Source organism: Montipora foliosa, unplaced genomic scaffold, assembly GCF_036669935.1.
Source record: "Montipora foliosa isolate CH-2021 unplaced genomic scaffold, ASM3666993v2 scaffold_427, whole genome shotgun sequence".
In the NCBI taxonomy this organism is placed as follows: Eukaryota; Metazoa; Cnidaria; class Anthozoa; order Scleractinia; family Acroporidae; genus Montipora; species Montipora foliosa.
Genome location: NW_027179731.1, coordinates 387,501 through 395,000, shown reverse-complemented (window position 1 = coordinate 395,000; position 7,500 = coordinate 387,501).

Below are 7,500 nucleotides of genomic sequence, written 5' to 3'. Positions count from 1 at the left end.
ATGTCAGGTGATATGTGATGACAAACATGTTATGTAAGATGATAGAAATTCATGTGAAATAAAGATTGCACCATGATTTCAAGTCGGTATTTGGTTCTAATTACCCATTGTGTTACATGTACATTATTTATGTCAATATGTTAACATGTAAATAAGCAGGTTCCAACAAAATCCTTTTGAAGTCCATGGTATGGTTATATCGATTTTTTTTCCAAGAGAATTCATTTTTGTGCAGTGTCTACCCAGATGTATCTCTGGTTCAATTATCTCTTGGGAATTGGCCTCATATTATGTTTGCATCTTTGATTTGGGCTTAATTAAAGATATTAACAATTCTTTTAAAAGGTCAAAATAATTTTTGGGCTTTATACATTGAGGACAATTTAATGCATAGAATGTACTCCAAGTCAAAAAGCAAAGTTCTCAAATAAATAGATACCTTTACAATAATTATTGTGACATCTATATATTACGGTTCTCAATTTCAGCAAGTGTGAAGTAAAATTTGAGACCATTCAATAAATTTGTCAATGAAGTCACAAATCCAACAAGAAGTTAAGTTGGAGACATTTAGCCTGGCAACAATGAGTGAAGGTGGTGCCTTCATGAGACCCCCGCCTTCATGTGCGGATAATATGTGGCGAGGTCAGGAAAAAGATCTTTAAAAAGGCCATGGGGGACCAGGAATCCAGTCTCATTTGGATATGTATTTTTCTATTTCATTACCACAGTGCCCTATTGAATTAATGGTGATTAGTGCTCACGCTTAAGAGTAAATAGTTGTTATTATGCTTGAATATGATTAAGTCTATCAGGACATTCATGTCACCTTGTATGTCATCCTCATTTGTGATCTCACAGTCCTGTTATCTCAATAACTTCTTATTAATTATTCAAAATAATGATTGGTCACACATAAAATTGTCGTAATTTGGACAGAATGTCACACAACAAAAGACTACCGGGGTATGTCATTCAATTGGTGAAGAACAGATGAATAAGATATCACTGCAGCTAATCTTCAGCGCTAGGCCCTGGGAATACCAACTGGCCCCTGATGTCTTGCTTCGCCCTTGTGTGGCAACAAAATCTTATAATTGTTCAATACTTCCTGAGCTTTTATTTGTTAGAGAATTTGTCATATAGCATTGCCTGCATTCAAACACCAATTATAATCAACCTTTGATGCATGTATACCAGCAACACTTTAGATCAAAATGTGACTTGCACTGATAAACAACTTGCATGTGTCCTTGAAGAACATTTCCAGTTGTGAATTAAGTTGAATTTGACTTGAAATCGAAAACTTTATAATAAAAACACCTAGTTCGTTACTTTCAAAACAGACATGTATTAAAAGAAATAATACATATATATTTATCAAGCTTTTTGATAGTTATTGATGATGTTTAGTGGTCACCAAACATTGTATATTTATAATTCATCACAAGTATGCATAGCAATAAATGTTTTGGTCATACTGTACCCAGTAAAACACATTGAACCTGTTTCAGAAGCAAGAGTAGTTTAAAAATACATATGTGACACTTATTGCTAAAGCAAATCAAAAAACAAGTTTGTGTATCTAAACATCCTAGAACAAGAAGAGCATTTGTTTCTCAATGTCTGTACACACTGTTTAGAACAAGTGAACATGTCTTGCTCATTTCATTGATAGTCTCCTTTGCAGCTGGTTTGTAAACTGTGTGTTTGCAGCAATTTAAAGATCATTTCAAGTCTGTACTGTGCACATGCTCTTATTCATTTAAGGGGATGGCTCTTAACTATCAAACTGTTGCTATGGAGCCCTTCAAATAATCACTTCTCAATACCCTTTTACTCTACAGTTACCATTTTCTGTCAATTGTGTTCAGTTAATGAAAAATGATGGGATGGTTCCCATCCGGTGAAAAAACCATGTCTATCTTTGTTTCCTGTTTTTCACAGAAATGCACAGCAGAGGACTGGGACTAGTTGCACATGCACACCCTGATTGAAGTGATGTCAGATTTCCATTCAAAAAGTTATTTCACAGAACCTCCAATGCAATCTTCTTGCAGGGTTATTTGACTAGAAAGTTCCCTTATATAACCATTGTCTTTCTGTAGTTACATGTCAGTGTCATCCCCCTTAATGTGTCTCAAAATGAAGCAGGTTGCAAGTAATTATTACTTATCTGTTTTGCTCTCATTGAAGAGACAACTTTATAGGGGTAACAAGCATACGAAATGTCAAGCATTTCAAATGTCTCAAAAATAACGTAACTAAAAACACTTTCTAATAAATAAATCTCAACTACAAAATACCCTACCCTCATATCTTTGGAACCCAAACTTGTACAGAAACACTGTCTGACTATGTTATTACAACCAAAGAGGTTTTCAAGACTTTTTGAGTGAGAACCACAACATTTGCAAGGCTGCTGCCTAAGAAAATTTTAAAGGGCCTTCAGAGCTAAACGCTGAGAGCTTAGGAGCCCAACGTATGAAGTGAAAGGTGTTGCTGTGAAAAATTAAGGCGCCCAGAGCTATTCTGTGGGATCCCCAGGCTACCGGGCTCCTGTTAGGCAACAGCCTTGATTTTGATATGTTGCGTGACCAGAACAGAATGAAGCCTAAAACTCGAGCAGTGTACACATCTGGATAAAGGAAACGCTACTGATGGTGAGTGATGGCCAAGGTCCAAAACTCTTCAAATTATTATTATTATTTTTTTCAAATTGCATTATTTTAATGCACACTTGGGGCCTAGGGTGAGTTGTGCATGCACAATAACAATTTTTGAATTACACATTTCAGGTGCAACCATTATTTTAAATTACACAAGTCAGTCACTGTCAAATGAAGAAGAAAAGAAAAAAAAAACCAAAATCCATTGGCAACAATGCTTAGTCTGTAGTGTAGAAGGACCCCACTTAATGTGGTTCACGTCGTACAAATAGCAGTACCATGAACAGAGTCCACAAACAACGTAAGATCAAGCAAAGAAAGGTTTTAAAAAAACCATAAAACAGCGCGTGACCAAAAAATATATTTCGCAAAATTCCGAGGAAATCTCTTCAGCTTCTCAAACAGTACACTGAGGTAAACCCGAATTTTCCATAAAACAACATACTTTGCAAAAAGACTAACTCGGGTAATTTGTTCAGCATACTCGGGTGACTCAGTGTAAGTATTGTCTATAATTAAGAGAGTTTTGATGTCAGGCAACAAGACAGCCAAGTTGGATTCTGTTTGTACGTCGAACTATGACGTTTTCAGTCTTGTTTTTAATAGTGATTGTTGAATATAAAATGTCTTGATTTTCCAACCTTTGTAAACTCTTCGTTCAGTTTTGATCATTCCAATCATCACAACCTGAATAAATACCATAACACATTCCCCATTATTGAAATGTTTGTTGCATGAATTAGCCTTTTGTCCTTACGAAAACCTTGTAATTTTCGCGACTTTTGTTGCTGTCCTCAACAGGGCGTTCGTACTTTTACGACTTTATCCCCCAGGCGTTTGTTGTGAGAAAAAAAATGACGTCAAGACGCAAGTGGCACTTCCTTCCCAGGTTATTACATCCTCATCTTTGTTGCCTGATCTGGGGAAGAGGGTTCGAGTCTACAATTATACTACTACTACTATTGATCCGTATTAAAAGTTAGAACGTCAGCACACCAAGGTTTACAAAATTCTCAGGTATGGTGACAATGGACCCATATTAAGTGAAATGCAGCTATTTACAAATGTCAAAATTACATAGAAATGTATGGCCATCCGTACGCTGCGTCCGTTTGAACAAAAAATTGCGTTCATAACTGCGAGGATCATAGCTTCATTTGAAACTTTAATTCTTTGTAAATTTGGATGTATTTAAATGGCTGTATCTCAATCAAAATTAGCCCGATTATCGCAAAACTGTGTGCTCGTTCTGACTGTGGATAATATTTGCTAATCCCATAATTTACATATTCCTAAGTCCTCTCCAGCTTGAAGATCGCAGCCTGAGCACGAGCATCCATTGTTTGATTAAGACAACTAAATGGACGGAGCTTTACGATCATCGAAGCTATCAAAAGGTCATGGTAACTGAAAATGTATCTGCGACCACCTGAGGCTATCCGACAAAAAAAAATACAGTATGCCTTGCAAAATGGAAAAAAACAATTTATAACTTCTACTACAAATTGTTCAAAGACAGTTCAACATTATTTGCTACAACCTGCCTTAAGTGTGCTATATAGAACATTAAATTACAATTATTAAACCCAAACAAACAATAAATATAAATATGTCAGAAATTGTTTGATGATATGTTTTCCTCCAGTTGTCAAAGAAAAATGTCAAGAAATGTTTTAATTGCCCCTTTAAAAACACATGCAACCTCAAAAGTGAAAGTTTCAAGTTTCAAGTTTTATTAAGTTTTCCAAACAAAATTACATATAACTTTAATACCCCTGCTCTCCCTCCCCAGCCCAAAAGAAAAATCTTTTTGTGTTAACAAAACATTATTGGCTTCACTACAATACTTTTAATTCACTACTAGGACAATAGTAAGATTTGGAAGAACTTCTATATAGAAAAATACAATTTACCAAAAGCCAGAATTGCCTAAATGAATGCAAGTGTTTTCGCCAACTTGGTAAAATGCAGGTTTTTACTAGCAGCTTTTTACTGTATTTTAAACTTTCTTGAATGTTTCGTAACTGGCTAAAAAATAACAAAATGTTGTCTTCTAGTATTTTTTTAATTCTGTAGAAAAAAATACATCCCTTTCTTCTCGCAGTTTAGTTGCGCATGCAGGTCAAAAAACCCCTTTCGACCTCCTTTCGACCCCATTATCTCCAGGCCAGGCTCCTTTTGTTCAGCTGACCATAACAACCGCGGCCTCTATAGACTACAATGTCTCAACCCCGCCCCCCCATTACATGACATGCGCAGGAATAAACAACGTGCTAAGCAGCGTCTACTCCGTGTCTTCTCGTTCACTCGTGCTCAAGATGGCTACAAATTCCCCAACGAAATCTGCTTCATCCAACTCCTACAAAGATGTTCAGGGATACATCCATGCAGTTTCTAAAGTACAAATACCTGCCAATCCAAAGTCTTCTAGATATTTTGACTTCACCATTCGAGAAAACCACGAAGAACGCGAGTGATCTGTTTCACGCCAGAAATCAAAGATGAGCTGAAACGAAGGGAGGAAGCAAAACTCCCCTACTTCCCTCAAAAATATCAGTCCACAAAAAAGAAGATACGGCGAAGGTGTAGAATACAGAATGAATAAGTACTCCAGAATCGAACAACCTAAAAACTTAGCGTTTCAATGGAAAACATCGAACACCGATGAAAGTGACACCTCTGTGACACAACTTCTCCAAAGTGCACCAAATGGTCAATCTGTCGGACTGAAAGCTAAAGTTCTATTCAAAGGAGATACGGAGACTGTCTATTCAAAACACGCGAAAAAAGACCTCACCAAATGTGACCTTGTTGTTGCTGACACTACTGGAGCAATCACTGTAACTCTGTGGGAAAGTCAAATCGCCGAAGTTGAACCGAACGGCTGTTATCACTTCAGGGAACTTAAGCTGAACTGCTACAACAAAAAGTATCTCGGTTCTTCCACAAAAACCATGATTGAAAAATGCGAAGACATCGACATTCCAGATACCATTACCAGTGAGGCTGTAAACCTAACACCAAATCAAAAGGCCAAGAAGAACATCACCGGAACTATATTGGCTATCGAAGTAAAGAAGATCTACATTTGCATAAATTGCAAATCCAAAATTCAGGATGCTCCTGACACAGCTCTTGTCAAATGTCCCAATTGTAACTTAAAAATCAAGAAGTGTGAATTGATATCCACCACAACAGCCAACATCATGATAAAAGATGAAAAAGGTGAAAATATGGGAAGATTCTTCTGTCCCCATGCTGTGCTAAGAAATTTATTTCAAGCCATAGCTAGTGCCCCAGGATTCAACATGGACAAAAACATTGACACTTTATCCGCGAACATAATGGAAGAAACTCTTCTTAATGTCAGCCTCTTGTCTTTTCAAGTAATAATGGAAGACAAAATTGTAAAATCAATTGACCTTGGTGATACTGAGTGATATTCACACAATACTGGACGATAGAACAACAAGATATAACAGGTTACTGCTCATATAACAACTGTTTTGTGGTTGATAGTTCACTTCGTGCATTCTTTGCACAAAGAAGGGAATTAAACAAATGTTTTGCACTTTATGTCCTGATTATTTCATTTCTTAATATTCTTTTCAATGAGCAGTACACAAATGTTTTGAACTTGCACATACTCAGTTGCCAGAGCACCTCCGCAGAGACTTCTCCAATTGTTGTTACTGTTGTTGTTTTACCATTATTTGGTAATACTACTGTTATTGTTAATGTTTCATTGTTCAAAGGATCTATCATAAGAAATCTTAATGACACAAAAGAAACAAATATTTTACTTTCTTTCTTAGTATTTTCATGATTTCAGGTTTATTCCAAATTTTAAATCAAAGTTCTACCACCTGCATGTAATCCTAAGATTTGTTATTGTTGCTTTGCCATTGGGTAATTTTCAATGTCCACTATTAGATTACCAACTTGCTTGTATATAGACAGCACAAGAAGCACAATATCAACATAGGATGCATCATTATCCACCTCTATATCAGACTAAGAGTACACTACTCAGTTTCAAGTTACCATTTCGATGTTCATGTTGTTTCTCATTTTCAAATAAAGTGATACTGAATAACTTCAATTATTAATGTCCATATGGATATAGCTACACCAAAACAACCACACAGCATCCCCCCCCCACCTTTGTAGTCCTATCACACTGTTCCCGTTTTTATGACGCATACGAATGCTCCTTCAAAGCAGGGGAAATGGACCAAAAAATTAATTCAACATGAACAGTTCACCCCAGATAATTACTATTGAGTGTACTATAATGACATAAATCATATGCAAGGTACATGTATCCCATTTCCCCAAAATACCATTTATGAATTTCTCAATTCCACAGAGCATGACCATTCACCTCCCCCCTTGCCCACAAACAAAAACTTTGTTACTTGAATACACTTAACTCACACTATAAAAATACTCACTCATTCATAAAAACAAAAACCAGTACCCCATTACAATCTTGTCACAGTCGTTCTTTTCTTTCCCATTCACATCAGATCAACCGTTATACCAGGTCGATAAGAATTGTAAATTAAAAGAATGAGCTGGCTCACAGGGCCCTTTGATTATGACTGGAAGCTGTGTAGAGTTTTATTTTCCTCCACTGAAAAGGCTATTGGAAGAGTACATTTTAACAGAGCACGGGGAAGAGCTATTCAAGAGAACACCCATGTAGTGGTGAGCTACTTTGACCTACGCACCCAGTCATACCATGAAAAGGTACTGAAGGCAGTGTTTGGCGTCTCTGATTATTGGTATCGCTATGAATTTGCTAAGTCCCGGGGTCAAATTCATTGGC